The sequence below is a fragment of the Caretta caretta genome, chromosome 3 (genome assembly GCF_965140235.1).
Source record: "Caretta caretta isolate rCarCar2 chromosome 3, rCarCar1.hap1, whole genome shotgun sequence".
In the NCBI taxonomy this organism is placed as follows: Eukaryota; Metazoa; Chordata; order Testudines; family Cheloniidae; genus Caretta; species Caretta caretta.
Window position 1 is genome coordinate 105,143,178 of NC_134208.1, and position 27,651 is coordinate 105,170,828.

At 40.2% G+C, this 27,651-nt stretch overlaps 1 protein-coding gene across 10 annotated transcripts in view; it reads right to left on the reverse strand.

Moving 5' to 3' along the window:
- MAP7 (microtubule associated protein 7) overlaps positions 1 to 27,651 on the reverse strand; it is a 200,248-nt gene that overhangs the window by 104,025 nt on the left and 68,572 nt on the right. The gene's annotated exons all lie outside the window — the stretch shown is intronic.

Consider the following 27,651-nt stretch of genomic DNA (forward strand, 5'->3'; position numbering starts at 1 on the left):
TGCCATGAACTTCAAAGGACTATACTGAATAATGTGGCAGACAAGAAGGGACTTTTGGGACAAACAATGTCAAGTGGGAATCTCTTGGAGGAGGTGAATACAAATTCTCCTCCTCTGGCTATGGAAAAACCCAGCCTTTTGAAACTATGTCCTGAAGAGAGGACCATTGTCATATGACTACTTGTTCCCAGAGTGTCAGGATCAAAGGTCCATGCTGTATAAAGGAAAGATTGATCCATTCTGAGCTATGGCTGTTATGAACTGGTAACCACGGAAAAAGTCCTTTGTGGGATTTGAAGGACTATCTTATATCAAAGCCTTTGTTGGACTTGGGGCGTGATCTGGTAAGCTTATTAGACTGTGTGTAGGTTATTTCATTATTTTTAACGTTTTCTCTCTAATGCTTTCATCTTAAGAATAAGTGTGCTTGCTTAGCAAGGACTGTGTGGTAACTTTAATAGTGGTCAATTACAGCTCGTCATAGCCTTTAGAGAAAAATAAAAGTGCAGATGCTGGCCTGTTTAGACAGTCCAGTTTGCTGGGGGTATTACAGTGTAGGCCAGGAGCTGTGTAGCGGTAACACTCTAGGCAGAAGGGAGAAAGGCCCGGGTCTGAAGATCTGGGAGCCTACAGTGAGTGCCCTTTGTGGACCACAGAAGAGGAATACACGTGCAGGTGCCCTGAATTGTGATAATGTCATACTTCTCACTTGCTTATTGAGTATTCCTTTAGATAAGAGACGTTCTTTCTATAGCCCTTAAAATTGTTCAGTTTCCACATTAATCTTACAAGCCTTTATCCAAAGCCTACTGATGACAAAATGGGCGTATCTGTAGTGACTTCAGTGAAGCTATGGCTCCGGCCCATAATGAGGAAATTTTCACTGTGACAACCCAGCAGTCTTTTAAAAGAGGTGGGACAGAAATGCTTTTCCATCTTGCAAAAATTAATCCCTTCGCACAACCCAAGTCAACCACCATACCTTTTGGTTGTTGTGATCATATACACTGCTATTCTGAAATGTTCCCGTCAACCATACATATAGTAATCAGGCATTGGACAGTCAGCTAGGCCCCCTTTAGGAAAAGGGCAGTACTTGTTGCCTACAGAGACATTCCACAGCTTCTATAAAGTTTTTTTCTGCATGTTTGTTTGCAGGGAGATAGGGAAGAGAAAAGGGAGGAGTGTAGGAATAGAGGGGAAAGGTGGGAATTACTTTTCAGAGCAAGGAGCAAATTTTGCTTCTGTGTGGAGCTTCTGAGGGCTACCAAATATGGAGACCGTTCTGGACTGGATAACACTTCAAGGGCAAAAACTGTTTACAGAGCACATGGATTTGTGAACACTACCCTATTTTCAATTCCAAGGACATGATTAACTCCCCATTTATAATTCCCCTTTAATAGCTTCACACTGTTGGAAGCACATTGTTGGCATTTAACAAATAAAATTATTAAAAAAAATTATTTCTTCTTCTTTGCATTGTGTGCACAATGGTTGGTAAATGTAAGGCTACTCTTGAGTGCTAGCTTGCTGCTGGAACAGTTTTATTGGGTTATATTAAGGTTTGGTTAGATTACAATAATGGTGGAAATGGCTTTTAGGGAACAGATTACATTCAAGATGAACTCATGCTGCAGCTGCCATTCTTTAACATTTATGAATTTTCAAGGCAAGGAAGCATCTGTGCACATTGTTTGATAAACTGCTCTGTTAAAATAATAGCTCCAAATATCACTTTACTTAAAAACTAACAAAAAACAACCACCCCACATTAAATGCAAAAATCTAACCCAAATCAAATAATTATTTTACTACTATTAAGGATTTATAGCACCTAAAGGCCTCAACCAAGATCAAGTTCCTCTTTCCCTCCCCCACCACTCTCCCTCCAAACACACTGAGTGAAAGGCTGTTCCTGCCTTGAAAATCTGCATTCTAAATAGCTAAGACATAAAAGACAGGAGAAACAGAAGCACAGAGAGGCTGTCCAAGGTCATTGAGCAAGACAGTGGCAAAGCCTGTAATAAAACTGAGGCTACCAGTCCAGGGTCTCATGTTTAGGTTATGCTACTTCTCATCTCTCTCCTCCCCCCCCCCCCTTTTTTTTCCTCTAAAAGCAAAAAACCCAGGCATAATTCTTAATAACTGTGGCTATGTAATAGCAAGAACACTTTTAAACCCAGTGTTATGTGACTCATAAGAGGATTGGTTATTAAAAAACAGGGGTCAGGGTGGCAGGATTTGTCCACACTTAGAAACAGCTGTAAATATAAAATAGATGACTTTTAGTATTTAAAATGAGGTCATACATTTTACATGCTGCAAAGATTTATGGAAATAAGATGCAACTTTTTAACAGTGAAATACCTGGAATCATCTTACTAAGGGAAGTCGTGACTTCATTGTGACTTGGAGTCTAAGATAGCTTTCTAAAACATATGATCCAATTTAACCACAAGTTACTGGACTCAATAATGATCACTTACGTAGTGAGGAAGAGTAATTCCCTCCACTGCAGGAATTAGCGGGTGAAATTCTATGCCCTATTTTAGGCAGGAGGCCAAACTAATGTGATCACCATGGTCCCTGCAGGCCTTTAAATCTATGAAGCCATGGATAATGTGATAGCCACTCTATAGCAACAAGCTCTTTCAAGTACATACAGTGGAAAGGGGTTAAGAAAAATGGAGGTTAGTTCCTATAGCCCATTTTTATCAATGGAAGCTTTTACTCTGAAATAGTTAAATGTAAAATGGTAAGCTGCCATTTAGGAACTACATTCTTGGATGTAAATGTTCAGGCCACCACTTTAATTAGTCTAGTATAGGCTCTTCTCTTCCTCAGGCAAGATTTTCTGCTAGATCTGCACTCTTCTTTGTAATGAAAGTTCAATGGAATGGATGCTGTAGCCACTTTGAGCCAGTACAAAGTTCCATTTTCTGATTCTTCTCCTGTCCTATACATAAAAGATATGCCCTATCACCTTAAGCTTCAGATAAGCATTTAATGTGGCATGAAATGCATACATTCAGAAACACTGGAGCAAAAGGAATGTTTCCAACAATCATATACAGAAATCCATGTTGAAACACTGATTTATGGAATGAAAATATATGTTGTTACATGACTCATCCTAAACCATTCCCTTCACTATCAAAAATAAACTTTTACCAGGAGAAAACTGTTACATTTAAAGAGGCATAAGGCTAATACAGCTGTTACCAGTCAACTGTATTTTTAAAGTAAAATAATACAGTCATGTGTTATTTAATTGAAGTCTATAGGTCCGAGTGAAGCACTTGATGCTTCATTTCCTGGATAAAGTCTTCCTTTGTTGAACTGATCCTGCTGGGTAAGCATTGCAAGGAAGTGGAAAAATCCCTGCCTTTTATTTATTTAGGGCCAGATTCTGCCATCCTTACTCACATTGAGTAGTATCTTACTTCACCTGGGGCTACTTACAGAGTAAGTGTGACTACTCAAGAAGTAAGGTACTACCAGGCATGAGGAAGGATGGCATAACCCAGACCTTGATGATTAGGTATAATACTGCATTAAAATAAATAAAACAAGGCCATAACTATAGTGCTGGTGAAGACTGACAGAACTGGACAAATGAAGCAGTCCACAAAACAGGTTTATTAAGTAATATGCTATCTAAGGTCCTGAAGGGGGCAAAATTACTGCAAGCCTCCTCTCACAGGGTTTGAGGTTGCAATCCAGATCACTGAGGGGTTATGTCATACCCTGCCCTGTAGCAGTGGGTGCCTTACAATGCTTTACTTCTGAAGCTCCCAGCCTGGGATGCTCACAGCCAGCATGGAGGTCACATCCTGAATGTCTATGTGCTACAAAGCCCTGGTTCAGCAGCTCTGACTCCAGCAGCCTGTCTACAGCCCCACTTTGGCTTCCACCAGCCTTAGTTACAACCAGCAAGTTGACCCCAGCACACTGCCAAGTCCTGAATTCGCCCCCCCCCCCCCCCCGAAACTGTGTGCTCTGCAATGTTCAGCCCTCACCTGAACCACTAAAGGAAATAATAAGGTTAGTTGCTCCTTTAAAGAGACAAAAGCACATTACAACTTACTAACTTAACTGGGATAAATACACCCTTACCTTCAAACACAGCACGATGTTGGTTTATAGGGGTAAAAATAAAAGAAATCTATTAACAATAGGACACAGGTTAAGTGATGCCAAGTACAAGAAATAAAAGTAGAGATGGTTACAAGGAAATAAAAGTGAAAATGCATCTAAAAGTCTAAAATTTAATCTAGTAAGGTACAGGCTTTGTTCAAGATGGTTTCTCTCACCAATCTTCCTTTTTCCCAGCCATGACTGACTTTTCCTCAGTCAAGACCTTCCACAGAAGTACAAGATGCTGGCTTCCCTGGTCTCTCTTTGGTGAAAGATCTTTGTCTAAGCAGATTTCTCACCTATATTCAGTTCTCAGAGACTTCAGCCTGCCCCTGAGGGTTGAAAGGCCCATCTTTTTCACCTCTTGCTGTTCTTCCTGTTCTGTGGTCTTCCTGTTCTCCTGCTGATTTCTGTGTAAATGGGGTTTCCATTGGTTTTGGCCAAACCTTGCTTAATTTCTTTGAAAACAGGTAGATAGCTCCTATGTTTCCTCCTGTCTGAGGGAGACCTGGTTCTCCCTTAGTTTAGTCACAGACTATAAAATCTAATATTAATGTGTATCCATAATTCCTGCTATAGTGTTAATGTTTACAACAGAACACCACTAGCCATCACCTTCAGCCCCCAACTAAAACCTCTCCAACACATCATCAGAGATCTATAACCTATCCTGAAGGATGACCCATCACTCTCACAGATCCTGGGAGACAGGCCAGGCCTTGCTTACAAACAGCCCCTCAACCTGAAGCAAAAACTCACCAGCAACCACACACCACACAACAGAACCACTAACCCAGTAACCTATCCTTGCAACAAAGACCGTTGCCAACTGTGTCCACATATCTATTAAGGGGACACCATCATAGGGCCTAATCACATTAGCCACCCTATCAGAGGCTCGTTCACCTGCACATCTACCAATGTGCCATCATTTGCCAGCAATGCCCCTCTGCCATGTACATTGGTCAAACTGGACAGTCTCTACGTAAAAGAATAAATGGACACAAATCAGATGTCAAGAATTATAACATTCATAAACCGGTTGGAGAACACTTCAATCTCTCTGGTCACTTGATTACAGACCTAAAAGTGGCAATTCTTCAACAAAAAAAACTTCAAAAACAGACTCCAACGAGAGACTGCTGAATTGGAATTAATTTGCAAACTGGATACAATTAACTTGGGCTTGAATAAAGATTGGGAGTGGATGGGTTATTACACAAAGTAAAACTATTTCCCCAAGTTTATTCCACGCCCCCCGCTGTTCCTCAGATGTTCTTGTCGACTGCTGGAAACGGCCCACCTTGATTATCACTACAAAAGGTTCCTCCCCCCCTCCTGCTGGTAACAGCTCACCTTACCTGATCACTCTCCTTACAGTGTGTATGGTAACACCCATTGTTTCATGTTCTGTGTATATAAATCTCCCCACCATATTTTCCACTGAATGCGTCCGATGAAGTGAGCTGTAGCTCACGAAAGCTTATGCTCAAATAAATTTGTTAGTCTCTAAGGTGCCACAAGTCCTCCTCTTTTTTTTTTTTATAATTCACAATGATATTCATCACCAGGGTGTCACCTGCTTTCATAAAAGACCTTGATACACTTTTGTAAACAGCATTATTGTATACAATCAGTTGATTCCATTACTTGTCATTTGAGGTTCAGACCTCCTACCTTGATAGCCCAGATAAAATTTCTCTTCCGTGTTAGAAGTTGTCTCCTTCCCTGCTTGTTAAGTAAACAAAGCTATCAAGCAAAAATTTAAATAGACCTTTATTTGTCTTGCCTGATGATTGGACTGGTCAGAGAAGCAAATACACATTACTTTATCTAGGATAGACCCATTTACCAGCTCCGTTGATATGCCTGGCTTAAACACGTTTTAGTCATCATTCCAACATATATCCATAACTCTTAATACAGACCGCATATATACATGATTCAGGCAAGAATATTAATGATTAGTGAGTTATTAGCTTTTAGTGACATATTACATGACACCTTTCAGATACAGATTATAACGACAGTAAGTTGAGGTACAGTGAATTGGGAAAGCCAGCTGAAATTCATTACCTGATACCAACCACCCCCTGGCCCTCTGGCACTGGGATGCTGTTAGCGTCACGTCTCTCCCTTTACAAAGTTGCACGAGGGTTAGCCACTGGCTGAACCATAGGTAGTAGGTCAGAGTTCTCTTTAGCAGACAGGACATCTGCCACCATATTTTCTTCACCTTTTATACAGAAGAAACCTGTTTTGTCACCTTTGTCTGTTTACAATCTCCAGAACATATCAGCGAGTATCCATAATTCCACCTAGAGAGTTGTTACAAACATTTCTCAGTGACATTAATGACCAGTGTGTTATTCAATTTCAAATGAAATATCAGAGGTCATCTTTTAAATAAATATCGTGACACCAGTATGTGAGGATATCAGGCCTGATAAGAGTTATGGACACAGTATTGTAAACCACAAATGGGCCTCTGTGTCACACATCCCTACACCATTCCACCTTTGTGCCCCAACCCACATTTGGAGAAAACACTTGTAAGGCTAGAGGTTAGTTCAGTTCTGGTCTGTTTTTGAATACAAATGAGGTTGCCGGTTACAGTATTGGTTTTAGTGAAGGTCGACAACTGTGCACTAGGAACCAGTGCAAGCTAATTTCATGTAGGCCACCAGAGAGCGACAGATTTTAATAGCTATGGACCTGGGAATTATCTGAACCACTAGAGATAGCTGATCAGCTGTTATCCCAATGAAACAACAGAATTGAAATCCAATCACTACTAAAATGGACTCTTAGAGAAATTAAACATGGACAACACATATTGCAGTAAGCAGAAACATATTACTTTTCCTGTTCCAAAGATTATCTTTAATGGCATAATTCTGACCACTGAATTTTATGTGAAGTTTTTACAAATAGCTTTTCAAGGTTAATTATTTACTGATCATTTTCAAGTTAACTAATAATTATCATAGAGCACCAAAAAATCTGGGTTAAAATACATTTAAACCACTGACAAGTTGCGTCAAGTTTAGCCTGATGTAATTCAAAATGGCTAAACTATCTGTGACCATAAAATCTTATGTTAGAACTATCACCTATAATGCAATGTTGCGGGGGTGGAAATTAATTAGATTTTTGGACAATAGACAAATGCTGCTGCTGCTTTCGTCTTTCTTGGACATCCAACCTTGACCATTACTCAACACATTTCCAAATAAATAAACAAACTACCTTTGTTGAACCTAGTAATTCTCATTTACTGTACCTTAACAAAAAAAAAAAAAAAAAAAAAAAGAATATTGCACAAACTTTTCCTGTTCTGGCAAAGAATAAGTGTCTCTACTGGTATGGTGGATTGAATCTCCTTTTCACCAGAACAGGGATACTAAGTGCAACATCCTTGGAAAATTTTAAATCAGGTAATAATATTCTGCCCCACCTAAAAAAATCACTCCAATGATTACAGCTGGAGAGGGATACACTGCTTAAACCACTGGATGAAAACAAAATACATTTATTCTCCCTAAAATCACCATGATCAAATCTAGAGAGACAAGGTGGGTGAGGTAATATCTTTTATTGGACCAACTTCTGCTGGTGAGAGACACAAGCTGTCGAGCTTACACAGAGCTCTTCTTTAGATCTGGGAAAGGTACCAAGAGTGTCACAGTTAAATACAAGATCAAACAGATCAATTAGGCATGAGTGGTTAGCACATATTAATCTAAGGGACTATCCAAGGTGAATGTATCTTGTATTTAGCTGTGAGATTCATAGTACCTTTCCCAGACCTGAAGAAGAGCTCTGTAGGCTCGAAAGCTTGTCCTTCTCATCAACAGAAGCTGGTTCAATAAAAGATATTACCTTACCCACATTGTTTTTCTAATATCCTTGGACCAACATGGCTACAATACACTGTATGTCTAGGCAGGTTTGTCCCAACCCTTCACACTCAATGATGGACATTTTTAAAGCAGCACATGACCGAAGTTAAACATATGCTTTAGAGTTTGCAGGATAAGGGCCCAAAGTGAGACAAAAAGATAACGGGGCAAATCCAAAGGTCCTTTCACAAGGTCCTATTAAAGTCAACTTTATTGTTAATGGAACACAGGAAGGAGTGCTTTGGAGAAAACAGTATGTGATAATGTAATGACTGTATCATAGTGCATGTGCACAAAGGGAATGAATTAAGGTTGCACAGACAACCGTAATTATAGCATTTCCTAACTTTGAGTGAATAACTTTGCAAGCATAACGCCTTTCATTTTTGTAATTACACACACATTCACACAGTATATACAGTACATTTATTTATATATCTCCATTTACTTCTAAGAATATTCTACAAATATTGAAAGCACACAAACCAGATTTTCTCCCTTTCACTCATTTGTTATAGGAATGATTCATGACTTCAGGTATATTAATGACATTCTAGTATATTCTTTTTCCAATTTCAATATCTGGAAAGAAAGCTATATGTTTTATACCACATTCGATAAAGTGAATCTATATTTTATACCGTCAAAAAAAGAAAAAAAAGACAAATGGAAATATTTGTGCAGGGTTTTTAAAAACGACTTTGCTTCTCCTTGCAATCCCCATGTGTAGCAATAAGCACTTTACTCTAGTATTATGAATGTAATTTAACTCTGCAGCACACAAACATTTGCCATGAGAATCCTAACATCAGTAAAGTTCCTTTATGCATAATGAGCACATAATCATTCTAAGTCCATGCACGTTTCATTTAGTTCCTTGGGCATATGTGTGTCTATTTTTCCAAGCATTTATTGGTTAGCTATCTTGGTAATTAAATTGTCTGACTGTCATAATTTACAGCTCTGGCCCTAAGGAGGGGCTGATTTTGCTTTCTTTTCCCCCCAGTCTCCACGGAAACCTCTTGCCTCTGATTTACAAGCTGGTACTTTAATAGGTTCCATTGCTACACAATCAGTTTTGGAAGATCCAGCAGTACCTAGTATTTGATAAGCCTCAAAAGTACTTTTTCTGGAGAAGTAATAAATGCAAGATTGAACTGATACAGAAAACAAAATCCCAACATTTAGTTATCAAGAGAGCAATATGTCTATATACATATCAACATATATTATTCTTTGACACTATTTTCCATCATATCAGTGGTAATGTGATGATGATGATGAAGTAGTAGTGTGGGTCTGTCATTACACCAAAGATGGTGCAATTAAGAATAGTCAATTATCATCAACGTATTTGGTTGTCTAACTTGCCCATCTGCTAGAGATCTACCATGTGCAATGATCAGGCTGTATGTTGGACAAAGCAAAGAACATGACTAGAAGTCCTTATATGTATTGTTTCACTTTTCAATCTTTAAGGCCTTTTTGTGATTATTGCATTTCCTTTATTACCAATAAAGGTTATTATGTCAATATTTAGAACATAAATATTTACTTTTAGCAATTTATGATGTAAGTGTCTAAGTGCTAATGCAGTTGAAAGTCATATACAAACTCAGCTACAAATTGATTTTTTTCTTTAATATTAAATCAAAAATTCAGGAAAGTTTTAATTGAGTTTAAATTGAGAAAAAATTACTCTTTTTACAATGTTTTAACCACTCACATCTCAATTTTTAAATCCAAAGTGTTTTAATCTGGACTAGTACCTTTACTTACTAAAACTGCCTATAAAGAAATTTTAAAATAATTATTAATTTGGAACAAAGTGGTCATTGGCTATGCAAAAATCAGGTACTTTTCCACAATGTTTTATTGTATTTGGATTGAAATGAATGTAATACAGTAGTACTGGATCCCCATAAGAGTCAATTTTGATACACAAGCTATTGAATTTGCCAATATATGTCTACTGGGATACAATCGATAATTCTTTTTTGAATATGTAAAATAGGTCTAATTTAGAAACTCAGTGTGCACATGCAAAATTTGAAGGTAAAATCTCTAAGAACAAATCATCTTCAAAAATAAGTAAAATCCCTTTAATTTCAATTAAGATTTACATTAATAAATAAATAACTGATACAAAATTCTTAAACGTGGAAAATGATATGCTGAAACCAGTGTTGCGACCCCCAATATTGAGAAATCGTAAGTCAGGCCCTCCAAACACATAAGATTTTTAAAGAATGTTTCTTACTGTGCACACACAAAATAAGAAAAAATTCCCTGTCAAAAAGAGTTTACAATCTAAAAACACAGGAGAGACAAAGGGTTTAAGGGAAATAGGAACAGAGGTGCAAAATGATTTGCCCAAGGTCATACTGCAGTTCTGTGGTGGAAGTAGACATAGAACTCATGTCTCCTGAATCCCAGACCAGAGCCCTGTATGCTGGACAACACTGCCTTTCCAATTAGCTAATTATTATATATGTTATCTGACTAGCCCATGAACAACCATGGTTTCATTAAAGGGTATAGCCAACAGGTAGAAAGAGATGTGGAGCAAAAGAAATTCAGAAGAACTGTAACTGTAGAACCTCAGAATAACCACCTCAGAACAACAACAAACCTTGGGAATAGAGGTTGTTCGTAACCTCTGAAATGTACATAACTCAGAACAAAACATTATGGTATTTGCTTTTTTTTTTTTTTGGTCTCCACTGCTGCCTGATTGCATACTTCTGGTTCCAAATGAGGTGTGTGGTTGACCAGTCAGTTCATAACTCTGGCATTTGTAACTCTGAGGTTCTACTGTACTTTATTTTATAAAGTATCGTATGCTCTTCAGTATGTGCATCTCCTGCTGGAATTGCACATATAGAGCCACAGTTCTATGGCACACAGAGTATAATTAGACTAGGTATTGGCTTTATGTAGCAATACTCTGTGTATCCCAAAGTGTTTTTGCTTTAAATTAGTTGGGTATTGAAAGTACAATAATTTGTGCAGAAAAAAAAAACCGAGGCTGTTATGTGTTCAGCAATAGTTTATGGGCTCTCTTGGACAGGAGAGCCTATTGATGATGTTCTAGAAGTATAACTTATATTTGTTTATTTAACACTTGTCTTATCTAAACACTGGCTAATTCCTTTTATTCTTTACATCTTTAAAATATTATTTTAAAACTGTGGCTTTGCACAGTGCTTGCCCCTGGCTGCTTTGGGTTCTGGCTTTTGCTTTCTCTTAAGAGAAAGAGAAATTGGAAGCTAACAATGCTGACAACTTTCCTTTTTTAACTGCAAAGCTGGCACAGCAGCAGGTAAGCACTAATTAAAATTGCAGCTGACTGGCACTTGAATTTTCAAAACTGGTGTTTAAAATGGCTCAGATGTACACAATGAAATTTGACATTGTTCCCCATTGTACAGTTTTGATATGAATCCTTGTTGTTCAGTGAATTACAATAATTTTGTGATGTTCTGAAGTTAACAAATTACATGCTGCATGTGGATATAGGTGATCTCACCATGTTAGGTGCATGTTTTACAAGTATGCTTAGGCTGTGAGTTCAATCCTTGAGGGGGCCATTTAGGGATCTGAGGCAAAAATTGGGGATTGGTCCTCCTTTGAGTAGGGGGTTGGACTAGATGACCTCTTGAGGTCCCTTCCAACCCTGATCTTCTCCGATATATATCTGGGTCTTTGAGCCCTTTGCCTTTTACTTGGGGATTCATATGGATGTTGATGACAGAATGCCTGAGGAGGAGGTCTGGCTGTATAGGGTTGCTTGTGATATTTCCTCTTTGGGGCTAGGATGCAAATGCCCAGGGAGCAAAGGGTGTTCTAGAGCCTTTTAGGGTGTGTAAAGACTTGATGGTTTCCTCATTAAAGAGGTTAGACTTAAAGGGGAAGGTCCTTGATGGTGTTTTGGACCTCCTTGGGGAACCCTGAAGATTGCAACCATAACTCACGCCTCATGAGTACAGCTGTGGTGATGGCTCTATAGGCAGTATCAGCTGTCTCTACCACCGCTTGAAGTGATGTCTTGGATACCAGTGTGCCTTCATTAATAACGAATTGGAACTAAGCCCTTTCTTCCTGGAGAAATCTGTATTTGAAGCCTGCAAATTTGGCATAATTCAGGAATTCAGATTCTGCTACCACCACCTGATAGGTAGCACTTTTAAATTGAAGACTATTTGATGAGAATACTTTTCAACTCAAAGTCAAGGTGTTTAGGGCCCTGGTCAACTGGGATAGTCTTAGAATATGGAGTCCTGGACCTTTCTGTAGCTACTTGCACCACTGAGAAGTTGGGCACTGGATGAGTGAATAAAAACTCTGCACTTTAGCTGGCATGAAATATGATTTCTCAGCTCTCTTTGGGGAGGTGCACAGGAGGCAGTGATGTACCACACTGATCCAGTGAATTCCAGAATGGCTTAACTGGAAGGGTCGTCCTCCAAGGGTAAGAGGATTGGAGGATGTCTAACAGGCTCTGTTGTGTGTCCTGGACCTCTTCAAGAGGTATCTGGAATTTGGTTGCTGCCCTCTGCAATGGCTCCTGGTCTTCAGGTGGAGAGGGAGATGATGGAGCAACTGCCTCATACACTGAGGATGACAACATGCCTGGCAGAACTGGTGGACCGGCTCAACCTCCTCTTCTGCAAATTGTGATGGAGCCAGCTACAACAGCCTGGGAGATGAGGGTTGGTGTGATTCCCACATGGATCCAGGGTGCCTGCTGTATGGATCCCTTGGAACCCAGTAAGGATTGACCAGAGGGGTACGGTCCCAAAGCATCAGGTACCAGCAGTCCCTTTGGTAACCATATTTGGAAGAAGGTGGATAGTTCCAATATGTTTCTTGATCTCTGACTGGGCTTGTTTGCCTTTGGGAGGAAGTCTCACTTGCAGCATCAGATTCACTTGATGAAATGATAGTCTCCTGTTTTGCCAGTGGTGCTAATAGTATTGGTGGAAGGATGTTCCAGGCTGTGGAAGCTGTATGGGTGGATACTCTTCCCCTCAAGGTGGTTTCCCCAGCCAAAGGGATCTCTCTAAGAAGATCTGAGCCAGATACCAGGAACGATTGTGGTTAGGACAGAGTGAAGATATCCTCGGAGGAAAAGGGTTCAGTCCTCCCTGATGTTCGGGGGGCTCCTAATGAGGGTATTGTGGGACCCAGGTCATCCAAAGGTCTAGTGTTCAGGGGATCCCATATAGATTCATAGATTCATAGATATTTAGGCCAGAAGGGACCATTATGATCATCTAGTCTGACCTCCTGCACAATGCAGGCCACAGAATTTCACCCACCACTCCTAAAAAAGACCTCACATCTATATCTGTGCTATTGAAGTCCCCAAATTGTAGTCTGAAGACCTCAAGGAGCAGAGAATCCTCCAGCAAGTGACCCGTGCCCCATGCTACAGAGGAAGGCGAAAAACCTCCAGGGCCTTCCAATCTGCCCTGGAGGAAAATTCCTTCCCGACCCCAAATATGGCGATCAGCTAAACCCTGAGCATATGGGCAAGATTCATCAGCCAGATACTACAGAAAATTCCTTCCCGGGTAACTTGGATCTTACCCCATCTAAAAACCCATCACAGGCCATTGGGCCTATTTACCATGAATATTTAATTACCAAAACCATGTTATCCCATCATACCATCTCCTCCATAAACTTATCGAGTTTAATCTTAAAGCAAGATAGATCTTTTGTCCCCACTACTTCCCTCGGAAGGCTATTCCAAAACTTCACTCCTCTGATGGTTAGAAACCTTCGTCTAATTTCTAATCTAATATGGAGAATGTCAGAGCCATTGGGAGCATTGAACCCTCAGATGGAGCCACTGGGTTGTGGGTGGAGATGGAGCCGGTACCGTTGGATTCTTCTTTCTTCATGCCTTTCCTTTTTGGACAAATGGTTTACATAGACCTAATTCTTTAGGATCTGTTCACGAGAACTTGAGCAACTTCGACCAAGATGGGGAGGGATGCTGTCTCTTAGAGGCAGATCTGTCCTTATACCTATGTTCATGTCCCCTACTCTCATGAGAGAGTCTCTTCGGCTTAAGAGTTTTTGTCTCTATTCTGGATCTCATCCTTGGAGGGGTGCTGCTCACCATCTGAGGGCCATTGTACAGAGGGCATCTCTCCAGTCTGAATCTGAAGGGGATCTCATGACCTGCTCTATGAGATGCTTCCACAGATGATGTGCTTCCTTGTGAGTTCAGGGAAGGTAGGAACGGTAGATGGTGCACTTGATGGCAATATGAGATTTCCCAAAGCAATGAAGATAGTGGTGGTGGTCATCCCTGATGGAGAAGTAATGGGGGCAGGAGACAGTTCTTGAACCCCAGAACTCTTGCATAGTCCCTCTTCAGAGGGAGGAGCTCCCTGGGGCAGGGAGAACGAAACTAACTACAAAACACTAAAAGCATTAAAATATTAAACTATTAAAAAGTATTTACAAATTATATTCACAGGTTCACACTAAAGGAAAAATTATGCAGACACGGAGGATTCTGACTCAGGCCAGGCAGTGGTAAGAAGAAATTGGAGAGGTGTCGGTTCACATTGCCCTTTACACTCTCAGTTTGGAGCACAAGGAGAACATCTGTGGATGTGTGGATCAATGAACACTACTTACTAAAAATTTCTGGACTCAGCTGCATGGTGCACATGCATATGTGTACCCACACGTGGAATTACACGTAGGGACCATCGTTTCAAAAAGAACTAGCTTTTCTCTGTAGGCCTGTGTTGTTGGCTGCCTCCAACCCTTGTTTGTTTAAATCACAGACCACGGACATTATTTTGATCTTTGGCAGTGTGGGAGAGGAAGTCTTCTTTTCTCTTAATTCCTCTACGCTTAACATCAGAATCCTCATGATAGTACTGAGATGGGGATAATGATTTGAAGCTTAAACTGTGCTTTAGTGATTGTTCTGTTTCTACAGAAGAAAAGTCTATTCTAGAAAACTGGTAACTATTAATCTGTAATACACTAATTTATTATGGGTGGCACAGGTAGCAATACCTTTAGTTCATGTTGCTTAAAAAATTCAGAATCAAGCATTTAATATTTCAGCCCAAATGGCTAAAGTTTGGCAAAGTGATAGGCAACCGAAAACATGATCTTATAATAGAAAGTGATGGGCAACCTTAACTATAGGGAGAGCTATAGGCTATTCATCAGTTAGAAGTTATCTAATTGTTTCCTGGGTTTACAACACTTCCAAGCAGCCCTATTTTTCATAATATGAGAAGGAGGAGAAATCTGCTACAAGTTAGTAAGGCAGAAAGAGAACAGGACTATGCTGATGCCAACAGACTCAAGGTGTCAAATTCTCCATTATATCATCAATAATCCAGAATAACTCCACTAGCAGGTATAATTGAGGAAAGAATTGGAACCAAGATATGTAGAGATACTGCCCATGAACACTGACCACCACCACATGAATTTGCTGGATTTTTTTAAAAAGAAGGATAAATGTTATTTTGGGTAGGTTAAAAAAGGAATCTTGGATAGCTTTTTCTGCAAGGTTTGGAAAGGGAAAGATTGATATATATCATCATGTGATGCAACTAACACAGCTGGGACCTCTCAGTGTAACATCACTGAAAAATTACCATGCTAGGAAGAAGTCAAAAAGGGAAACTACAATATTCATCATGGTCCCTGCTGAGAACTAGGTAAGATGTGGTTGATGTAGTTTAAGGAATTGATTGTAGCAGTCAAAGTAAAATAGAAAATTGGAGACTACCCTGCTTGATGTAGTGATTTGGACGGAAGGTCCCATCCAACACTGCCTGTGATAAATAGTGAACTACAAGCATAACATGTCAAGAGACTAAAGGACATGAAAAAATTTTGTACCACCTCGTATTGTAGAATAACACTTTCATCTGGGGAACATCAAGTCAGACTGGGGAAGAAAAATGGTGGCTCTTAAGAAAATAAAATACATTTTATTATTATTTGCTGACAGTGAAATGCACTGTTCGAAAAGGATAGAAACATTATGTAAAATGTTTCAGAGGGATAAATACCATGAAGGGAGAAGAACTATTTAAGCTCAGTACCAATGTGGACACAAATGGATATAAACTGGCCATCAGGAAGTTTAGACTTGAAATTAGATGACAGTTTTTAACCATCAGAGGAGTGAAGTTCTGGAACAGCCTTCCAAGGGAAGCAGTGGGGGCAAAAGACATATCTGGCTTCAAGACAAAGCTTGATAAGTTTATGGAAGAGATGATATGATGGGATAGCCTAATTTTGGCAATTAATTGATCTTCGACTACTAGCGGTAGATATGCCCAATGGCTTCTGATGGGATGTTACATGGGGTGGGATCTGAGTTATGACAGAGAATTCTTTCCTGGGTGTCTGGCTGGTGAGTCTTGCCCACATGCTCAGGGTTTAGCTGATCGCCATATTTGGGGTCGGGAAGGAATTTTTCCGCAGGGCAGATTGGCAGAGGCCCTGGGGGTTTTTCGCCTTCCTCTACAGCGTGGGGCATGGGTCACTTGATGGAGGCTTCTCTGCACCTTGAAGTCTTTAAACCACGATTTGAGGACTTCAGTAGCTCAGACATAAGTTAGGGGCTTGTTACAGGAGTTGGTGGGTGAGATTCCGTGGCCTGCATTGTGCAGGAGGTCAGACGATCATAATGGTCCCTTCTGATCTTAAAGTCTATGATTCTATGATTCTCAGGGTAGTGACCATCTGTGTTTGTACAACACTTTAGCACTGTGGGTTCTAATCCTTGTTTAGGGACTCTAGATGCTACCACATGGTGGTGGTGGTGGTGATGATGAAGAAGAATTGTTGACAAGAAAAACATTAACACTATGTCTAACTGAGGAAAAAGACAAAGCAAAACTAAAACAAGAATACATGACTGAACGGTAAGCATATTACATAGTGAAACAGAATTGTGGATATTTGCCTCATAAAAATAGCCTAAAAATAGTTTTTAAAAATTGCTGGATATGATAGGAACAGAATTTAACTTGGAAAACATATAAAATAAACTTAAAAAAAATCCTATATATTATCAACTCTTTAAGAAAAACACTTTTCATCAACATCTTGTGTGTAAATCTGTGAGCTTGTAAACTTGATAACATAGTAGTACACATTCTGGTACATGTGACTAAAAATAAAAATAAAAACTAAAAATATTACTAAACTGAGTCAGTTAGCATGACTCCACAGATATATGAGCAAATGTACTCTAATGAAGTTTGATGCACAGTCATAGAGCCTTGAAATTTAATCAGATCGATTATTCCTTTTAAGTGTACATAATTTAATCTATTAGGATGCAAAAATTGTGGTACCTGAAAGGATACAGGAATCTACCAATCTCAGTCCCGTCTCTTTTCAGGAACACTCACAACCTGTGTGAACGTAGGAATTTAGCATGCCAAGTATCATTAACTGACCAGATCTTTCTATGCAATGTGGGTAAAGCAGATTTGTGCTAATACACCAGCAGACTCTCACCATAAAGCTGATATTTCCAGCCCTGGGAGAATCACCTCCGTAGAAGGAAGATCTTCTTGTGACATGGAGTCAACACAGAGAATCCAACACCATCCCTCTTCTTAATACTATCATCAGGGGCATGGTTGGAGAAAGAATAGCTTGTGTAAGTTAGAAGAGCCCATGGGCTCTAACATGTTGTATGTGGTGTGGCTCTGCCTATAGTGGTCCTAAGATTGGAGAAACAGAAATGTACTTTATGCCATATTTGCATCTCTCACCACAATTTTGTTCTGCGTTTCCCAGCCACAGCCAAGGAGGTAGCCCAGTACATTTTCCCAATTTCCAAGCATTAAGAAATGAAGAAGCTTGCCAAGGTTTCAACATGCCACACTGCTACGAACATGTAGATCCAAAAAAAACCTGATGAATTGATTTCTATAATCAGTCATGCATGATAGTGTTGCAAGTGTCTTTTTGGGAAGGATGCAATTGCAACTAGGAATTTCTGTTGGTTGAAGTTAAGGTTGACTGAAATTTGGCTTTGAATATAGTAGATTTTACTCAAAGCTCAACCAAAATCCTGATATACAAGTATATATTTTTCAAAGCCAAATAGAAGCCCCACTTTGATCTCATGATACCAGCAATGCAGATTGGATTCTTCCTTCCTCCTTATGGCCACTTCTGAGAGTGTCCTAGCACAAGCTAGGAACGAAAAATGTTTCCCTTATGTTGAACCTCCGTTCCTATCCATACCCTCCTCCAGCGAACAGGCTTTTACATCCCCTTTCTTATAGCCAGTACAGCTCAGACTGTCCCCAACTCACTGCCATTTCCCCTCCCAATTCAGCACTCCACTCAGGGCAAACCATCCCACTGTGGCCATCTCTCTCAATGAAATTAAACCAAGCATAAATTACATCCAGTACTTTAATCTGCTAAATCAACAGCATAAACAAAAGAACATTCTGAGCAAGGTCTTTAACCTTTCCACACTGAACTAGTTCTGTTCATTTTTGAGATCCAAAAATTCATTATGTAATAAAGACAAACTAATACTTTTTCAGATTAGATTTAACTGCCAATACGTCTTTATTTATGGGCAAGGTGAACTGAAATTCTCATACACCTGTGTAATCACAAATTAGGTGGCTCTGTCTGTAGTGCCTTTTAAAAAATGTGATAACAGCAAGTAATTAGCAAAATAAAATACCTGAGGTAATAGCTAACTAATCCTTATTCTGGTTTATTAGGTTTAGGTTGACTACGTTTGGAATTGGTTTTTACTGCTGCAATAAATCAAACAGAATAAGTTTGCACAAGCAGGTCACTAGTTCGCAAAAAAAAATTGGGAGGGGGAGGGGGTACAGGTAACATTATTTCCTTTGTTGATAAGATTATTGGTCATAAAATGATGCATTCTACTTTCTCTCTGTCCAGTGTCTTATTTTCTATCCCTTTTTTGATGATTCCTAACATTGTTAACTTTTTTGACTGCTGCTGCACATTGAGCAGATGTTTTCAGAGAACTAACTATGATTACTCCAAGATCTCTTTCTTGAGTAGTAACAGCTAATTTAGAGCCCATTTTGCATGTATAGTTGGGATTATTTTTTCTAACGTGTATCACTTTGCATTTATCAATATTAGACAACAAAATGGCAATGAAATTCAGTCACCCAGTTTTGAGAGATTCCCCTGCAACTCTTTGCAGTCAGTTTTGGACTTCACTATCTTGAATAATTTTGTATTCTCTGAACACTTTGCCACTTCACTGTTCACTCCCTTTTCCAGATCATTAATGAACAGCACAGGTCTTAGTGCAGCTCCTTGGGAGATTTTGTTATTTACCTCTGTTCATTGTGAAAACGGACCATTTATTCCTACCCTTTGTTTCCAATTTTTAACCAGTTACTGATCTATGAGTGAACCTTCCCTCTTATCCCATGACTGCTTCGTTTCCTTAGTAGTCTTTGGTGAGAGAACTTGTCAATGGCTTTCTGGAAGTCCAAGTACATTATATTGACTTGCTCACTCTTGTCCACATGCTTGTTTAAACAAAAGCCATGTGGACTCTTCCCGAACAAATCATGTTCATCTGTGTGTCTGATAATTCTATTCTTTTCTCTACTTTCTACCAATTTGCCCAGTACTGAAGTTAGGCTCACCAGCCTGTAATTGCCAGGATCACTTCTGGAGCTTTTTTTAAAAATTGGTGTTAAATTAGCTACCTTCCAGTCATCTGGTTTAGAGACTTGTTTCACCTATAGGTTACATACCATAGTTAGTAGTTCTGTAATTTCATATTTGAGTTCCTTCAGAATTCTTGGGTGAATACCTGCTGGTCCTGGTGACTTATTACTCTTTAATTTATCAATTTGTTCTAAAACCTCTTCTATTGACGCATTAGTGTGGGACAGTACTTCAAGTCTGTGGCCCAAAAAGTGAAGCAGGTATCTCTCCGACATCACTGCAGTGAAGACTGATGCAAAGAATTCCTTTAGCTTCTTTGCAATGGCCTTGTCTGAGTGCTCCAGTGGCCCCACAGCCTGTTTGGCAGGCTTTATGCTTCTGATGTACTTACAATTTACAACCACACCACACGATCCATCGTCTACAGCCAAGCTCTGCGATACAACCGCATTTGCTCCAACCCCTCAGACAGAGACAAACACCTACAAGATCTCTGTCAAGCTTTCTTACAACTACAATACCCACCTGCAGAAGTAAAGAAACAGATTGATAGAGCCAGAAGAGTTCCCAGAAGTTACCTACTACAGGACAGGTCTAACAAAGAAAATAACAGAACGCCACTAGCGGTCACCTTCAGCCCCCAACTAAAACCCCTCCAACGCATTATTAAGGATCTACAACCTATCCTAAAGGATGACCCAACACTCTCACAAGTCTTGGGAGACAGGCCAGTCCTTGCCTACAGACAGCCCCGCAACCTGAAGCAAATACTCACCAACAACCACATACCACACAACAGAACCACTAACCCAGGAACTTATCCTTGCAACAAAGCCCGTTGCCAATTGTGCCCACATATCTATTCAGGGGACACCATCACAGGGCCTAATAACATCAGCCACACTATCAGAGGCTCGTTCACCTGCACATCCACCAATGTGATATATGCCATCATGTGCCAGCAATGCCCCTCTGCCATGTACATTGGTCAAACTGGACAGTCTCTACGTAAAAGAATAAATGGACACAAATCAGATGTCAAGAATTATAACATTCATAAACCAGTCGGAGAACACTTCAATCTCTCTGGTCACGCAATCACAGACATGAAGGTCGCTATCTTAAAACAAAAAAACTTCAAATCCAGACTCCAGCGAGAAACTGCTGAATTGGAATTCGTTTGCAAATTGGATACTATTAATTTAGGCTTAAATAGAGACTGGGAGTGGCTAAGTCATTATGCAAGGTAGCCTGTTTCCTCTTGTTTTTTCCTACCCCCTCCCCCCAGATGTTCTGGTTTAACTTGGATTTAAACTTGGAGAGTGGTCAGTTTAGATGAGCTATTACCAGCAGGAGAGTGAGTTTGTGTGTGTATGGGGGTGGGGGGGATGTGAGAAAACCTGGATCTATGCAGGAAATAGCCCGACTTGATTATGTAAAGAGTTGTCACTTTGGATGGGCTAGCACCAGCAGGAGAGTGAATTTGTGTGGGGGGGTGGAGGGTGAGAAAACCTGGATTTGTGCTGGAAATGGCCCACCTGTTGATCACTTTAGATAAGCTATTACCAGCAGGACAGTGGGGTGGGAGGAGGTATTGTTTCATATTCTCTATGTGTATATAAAGTCTGCTGCAGTTTCCATGGTATACATCTGATGAAGTGAGCTGTAGCTCACGAAAGCTCATGCTCAAATAAATTGGTTAGTCTCTAAGGTGCCACAAGTACTCCTTTTCTTTTTACAATTTTTACTGTTAGTTTTTGCGTCTTTAGCAAACTGCTTCTCAAATTCTTTCATGGCCTGCCTTATTATACTTTCACACTTAATCTGCCAGTTTTTGCTCCTTCCTATTATCCTCAGTAGCGTGGAAGTGTGAAAAGGAAAAGAGGATTTGTGTGCAGCCATGTAGTTTGGTTCAGAGACAGAGCAAGAGACAAGCTAACTAACCTTAATAACACAAGATTTCTAGAAGCGGGGTGTGTGCAAGGCGGGTGGGAAATTACTAACAAAGCTGCTTTAACCTTGCCTTGAGATAAGAATGGAATGCAATGTTGACTAAGATAATAGGAAGAAAATGTAAAATAGGACGCAGCTGTTACTGTGTCTCTGTATGTAATTAATGTATAAATGCTCGGTTTAAAATGCTTGTACTTTGGAGGTTACCTGAGGGCAGGGGAAACTCTGCCCGACTGTAGTCTCCCCCTACAATTGCTTGAAAATAAATGGTCTCTGACCTGTTGCTAACAAACTCAGCGTGAAGACTCTGATTTTCTTCCACAGTAGGTTTTGACTTCTAAATTTTGAAGGATGTCTTTTTGCCTCTAACAGCTGTGATAGGGTCAGGCCAGATGGCTACAGAAGAGTGATAAAAGGTTAAGTAGGTCCCTTTTCCCTGAGTAATGTAACAGGGAAGATTCCAGAAGAATCAGGAACTATCTGGAAACAATTAAGGCAGACAGGCTGATTAGAACACCTGCAGCCAATCAAGAAGCTGCTAGAATCAATTAAGGCAGGCTAATCAGGGCACCTGGGTTTAAAGAGGAGCTCACTTCAGTTTGTGGTGTGCATGCAAGGAGCTGGGAGCAAGAGGCACAAGAAGCTGAGAGTGAGAAGGTGTAGTACTTCTCAGTCTTCCAGTAGAAGCATTATCAGACATCAGGAGGAAGGTCCTGTGGTGAGAATAAAGAAGGTGTTGGGAGGAGGCCATGGGGAAGTAGCCCAGCGAGTTGTAGCTGTCACGCAGCTGTTACAGGAGCCACTGTAGACAGCTGCAATCCACAGGGCCCTGGGCTGGAACCCAGAGTAGAGGGTGGGCCCAGGTTCCCCCCATCCCTCCAACTCCCTATTTGATACGAGAGGAGTTTAACTGGACTGTGGGTTCCAACAGAGGGGAAGGTCTCTGGCCTGTTCCCCGATCCACTAGGTGGATCAGCAGAGACTGCGGGGATTGTTCTTCTTCCTTTCCCCATGCTAGCCAGTGATGAGGCTAACTGAGTGAACGGCAGATTTGAGCCACGAAAGTGGCCAAACTGAGGGCTGCCGTGAACCTCTGAGGTGAGAAAATCCGCCAATAAGCGCAGGACCCACCAAGGCACAGGAGGAACGTTGTCACACAGCCTTCGTTTCTCTGCTGTTCAACCATGGTGGCATTCATTTGGTCCTTTTATTGTCTTTTCTGATTTGGGGTATACATTTAGTCTAAGCCTCTATTATGGTGTTTTTAAATAATCCCCATGCTGCTTGCAAGCATTTAACCCTTGTGACAGCTCCTTTTAGTTGCCATCTAACAAGTGTCATCATTTTTGTGTACTTTACCTTTTTAAAAGTTAAATGTTACTGTGGTGGGCTTGTCTGATATTATCCCTCCTATAAAGATATTAAAATTATATTATGATCACTGTAACTGAGCGGTTCAGCTACAGTTCCCCTTGGACCAGATCCTAGGCTTCATTTAGGACTAAATCAAGAATTGCCTCTTCCCTTGCTACTGACAGTTCTAGGAAACATCCCAAAGACCCTACATAATAGTCAGTTATTTAAACAAGCTCATTTTGGGAATGATCCAAGATGGAATACTAGGACTAACACTGGAAATTGTCGTTGTCCCCGCCCCCCGAGATGTGTGAATAGAAGTTGGAATGAGTGAGAAACACAAAACAGTAAGCAACCTGGGACAAGGACAGCGTCCTCCAGTAGGCCTCTACGGCATGCAGCGCTTTTAGATGCTGCTATACTATAACCAAATGCAATTAAACTATTTAGTTTCCAATGAAATATGTTAACTTATCCTTCTTTATAGTAATATTTCAGGCTTCTATCCTGGAAGCACTTATGCATATACTTAACTTGACATGGTAGTATCCTCGCTGAAGCCAAAAAATATACATATAAAGTTAAGCACATTCAAAAGTGCTTGCAGGACTACGGCCTAAATTGTCACAGGAATGCCCCATGTACAGTGGAAGCTTACATAACAGATTAGATCTATTTAACATGAGGCCAGAAGATACCACTGTGGTCATATAGTCTCATCTCCTGCATAACACAGGACACCAGACTTTGCTGAATTAATTCCTGTTTCACAGACGAGATGTAGAAAATAAATCTGTTATGTGTCAGTTATATAAGCTTTCCACTGTATGTGTGCCAGTTTAGGCCCAAATTCTGCAAGCACTTTTGAACATACTTAACTTTAGCCCTGTTGAAGCCAATGGAACACATGCATACTCTCAAATGTAAAGATAAGCACATGCATTAGTGCTTGCTGAATAGTCCTATGGCCAGTGTTATACAGGAGGTCAGACTAGAAAAATCACATTGGTCCCCTCTGATAAAAGATAATACTGGGAACCTCTTGTTAACTAACTTAGTTATACCCAAAAGCCTTTAATCCCAATAAACACAACCCAGCTAGAGACTGAGGGCTTGTCTACACAATGGGGTAATGCACTCTACAAGGGTGTGATTTCCAAAGCACACTCACATGTTGCATATTAATTGGTCTGTGTAGAGACTGCTGGTGCGCTTTAATATGGTGCTGTTTGAAACTTGTTTAGTGCACCAAGGAACCTTTAGTGCACACCAGCAGGATCTACAGGTGCCCTATTGCACTTTAATCTAGTACTGTTTCAAACAGCGCTACATTACAGTGCACCAACAGCAGGGCCGGCTCAGGCACCGGCGTTCCAAGCAGGTGCTTGGGGTGGCAATCTGCAAGGGGCGGCAGTCTGTGTGCTATTAGGGCGTGCAGCCTCTATCTTCAGCCGCTCACGGAGGCGGCAATTCGGCGCGCAGCTTGGGGCGGCAAAAACGGTAGAGCCAACCCTGACCAGCAGGGTCTACACAGACCAATCAGCGCACATGTGAGCGTGCTTTGGAAATCACACCCCGTAGCGTGCATTAGCCCACTGTGTAGCCAAGCCCTCATATACTTCACAAATACAATAGCACACGATACTACTGAACTGGTTATTTTTGTTGTAAACATGTTTTCAGTGAAAAGATAATGTTTTTACTGTAACACAGTTTAGCTGCAACGTAACTGGAAAAATATTCACAAGTCATGTCAACGTACTAATGCAAGTAAGTGCCCAGAACTGCACCAGTGAAATGTATTAGTTCCACAATGAAGCAAAACTATCAGACAGCAAAACAGTAAAAGAAATCACTGAAGAAGATAGTTAAAAATAGTTTACATTTTTCAGTATTCATAATGTAGAATTTAATGTTTACCAATGTTTTGTGCCCCTGTACCAATATCCTGTTTCACACAACTTTTTAAACCAGAAGAATAAGTGAAGGTTAAAACAAGGAAAACAGGCTTTGGACCAGGCCCTTAAACATTAAAGAACAGTTTTAGTATGTATCTACTAATCGTCAAAATGAATAGAATTCTTCCTGGCAAAAAGGCAGACTGAAAAACTATTTGAGGCCAAAGGACAGATGGATATGAAAAACGCTACTTAAGTGTTTTTCCAAAAAAATTTCCCTAAACTTTGAATAATACATGATTTAAAATACCTTTTCTTTTTTATGTAAATAAAATGCTGGTCAAATAGATAACAGCTTTAATGTATAATGCAATGTTAATATTTGTCTGTAAAAGCACGTTATAGATTAAAAGAATTAGGTATTTATTATTTTTATTAAACACTTAAACTGATTAAAGAATATTGCACATCATAATTTGTTAACGAACACATTCTGAATATAATAAAGTGAAAAATCCCAAACGCTTTTTCTCTCTCTCAGCTGTTTCTATTGCAATCATATCCCTCTCTACATAAAACAACTGTGAGAGGTTCTAAATCTACTCTGGTTAAAAAGGCAGCCCATCAGCTAGCTGATTTTTTTTAAAACAATGCTGCGCTTTGTAATGGAACATGACTCAGAAACTTACTGTCTCCTAGCAGCTGATCCAGGTTGGCGACATCCATCCCACTGTCCCCTCTAAACAAAATGTTAGAAAATGTTTGTGTTTATATTCCTCTTCTCCTTTTCTCTCTCTCACCCTTCTCTCTAAGCCAGGCAAGCTACCCCAAATAACAAGTGAAGACTAATTAATCACCCTAAGTATTGTCTCCTACACAGCTTGAAGGTCAGTCAGGGTAAAAGCAAAGGGTGACAAGACATACAACTCTACACCCCACTGTTTTCAAATCGTCACCTTGTTCACTGAACCAAGCTCAAACCAAGAAAAAGCTCTTTTCAAAATATGCAGTCAGGCTCAAATTGAGAGGGGAGCGGGGAGCCTGGTTGAGAAACAGTTGCTAAACCATCAACTCAGCACCAGGAGCAGTGAAAGAAACCTCATGTGGGGGCCCCCCCCAACACCAAGCTTGATGGTGTAATAAAAAAAGTACACATTTTAGTGCAGGTTTTTAAGGAGTTCTCTATATTCACATAAGAGTTGGCAAATATGTGATCTACTTTATCTTTGTGCTTGTTAAAAGCTTCCGCAACAATTCACTGGTTTTATAGTTTGACTGGTCAAGGAGACGATGACTGACCACATCTTTTTGTTAGCTACTGACATGGATGCTCTGAGCACATTGCAGGGTCTAAGGCCAGCTATATAATAAAGTGCAGCAGCAATCCCATTCATAAAACCGATCTGCCTCCAAAGTAGTTTCCTACGAGATTACATTTCAAATATGAGATTTCTAAGTTTTATGCAGCAAAATGATATTAAAACTGCATTGAAGCTTTCATTTGTTTTTTAAATATTAAACTGTGGATGATCCTAAATCAGTAACCGAATATGGATGGGATTTTCAGAAGCACTCAGCAAATGACTAACTCTGGTCCCCCCCAGAAGCCAATTGTTCTCACTGAAATCAGTGGATACTATGTTAAGGCAACTCTGAGCACTTTTGAAAATCTTAACCTATGCCCTGGTCAACACTACAAACGTATGTCGGTAGAAGTATGTCACTCAGGTTTGTCATACCAACTGAATTCCCAGTTTACACAGTGCTATGTCAATGGGACGGCTACACCTCTTGGGGATGTGGAGTACCCAGGCCACTGGAGAAGCTCTCCTGTCGGCGCAGGTAGCATCTTCACTAAGTGCTATGGTAGGCAGCCAGCCAGCCATGCTGCTACAGCGTGGTAAACGTAGACAAGCCCTGTGTGTGCAGCCTTAAAAACGTACAGTTCCCCTCCTTGGAACTGAATTCTTCTGGGACAACTGGGATTAATCCCAGGAGATTCTGGCTGTGTACTAAATGACCAAGTTTGGAAACCACACTTAAATATATGCTTTAAAATCTATTGTGGTCCAGTGGGCTTCCATCCTGGCTATCATGGATTTAGTCAAACCATTAGAGTGTAAGGCCTGCAGGGCAAGACCTGCATTTATGTTTTGTACGGTGCTGTAAAGATTGTCTGTGATTAATTAAAAACAGTTATGTTAATATCTCCTTCCAATCTGTCCTCAAGACCCACTATTCAGAGATGCTTTTAGATGGCAGGGTAAGACAACTTTTTATTAATTATTAGATAGATGATGAGAGACAGCAGACAGACACGGACAGAACTATAGACATAAGCGCAACTACAATTGACTGTATCCCTCCACGTTCCCACCAATAAATAGCCTGTATCTGAGACAGTGCCAAGATTTGCCTTCTGTTAGACAATAAAGTAGTTTACTGACTGATTAATTAGTTTATTTGCAGTCCCACCGGCATGAAGCCCTGTTTGTTACATACTTTTATGGGTGTTACACTTTGTTTGCTTGCACAGCAGCTCAGTGCAATGATCATCTGGAGCTGAACATCCGGAATTGTAATCTGGGCTCTGATTTAAGTGCTATAAATATAGGCATGCTGCCAGGAAGGGACATACTCTCCTTGGTAAGGTAGGCAAAGTAGTGCGGGGGAAAACAAAACCAGAAAACAGATTCCATGTC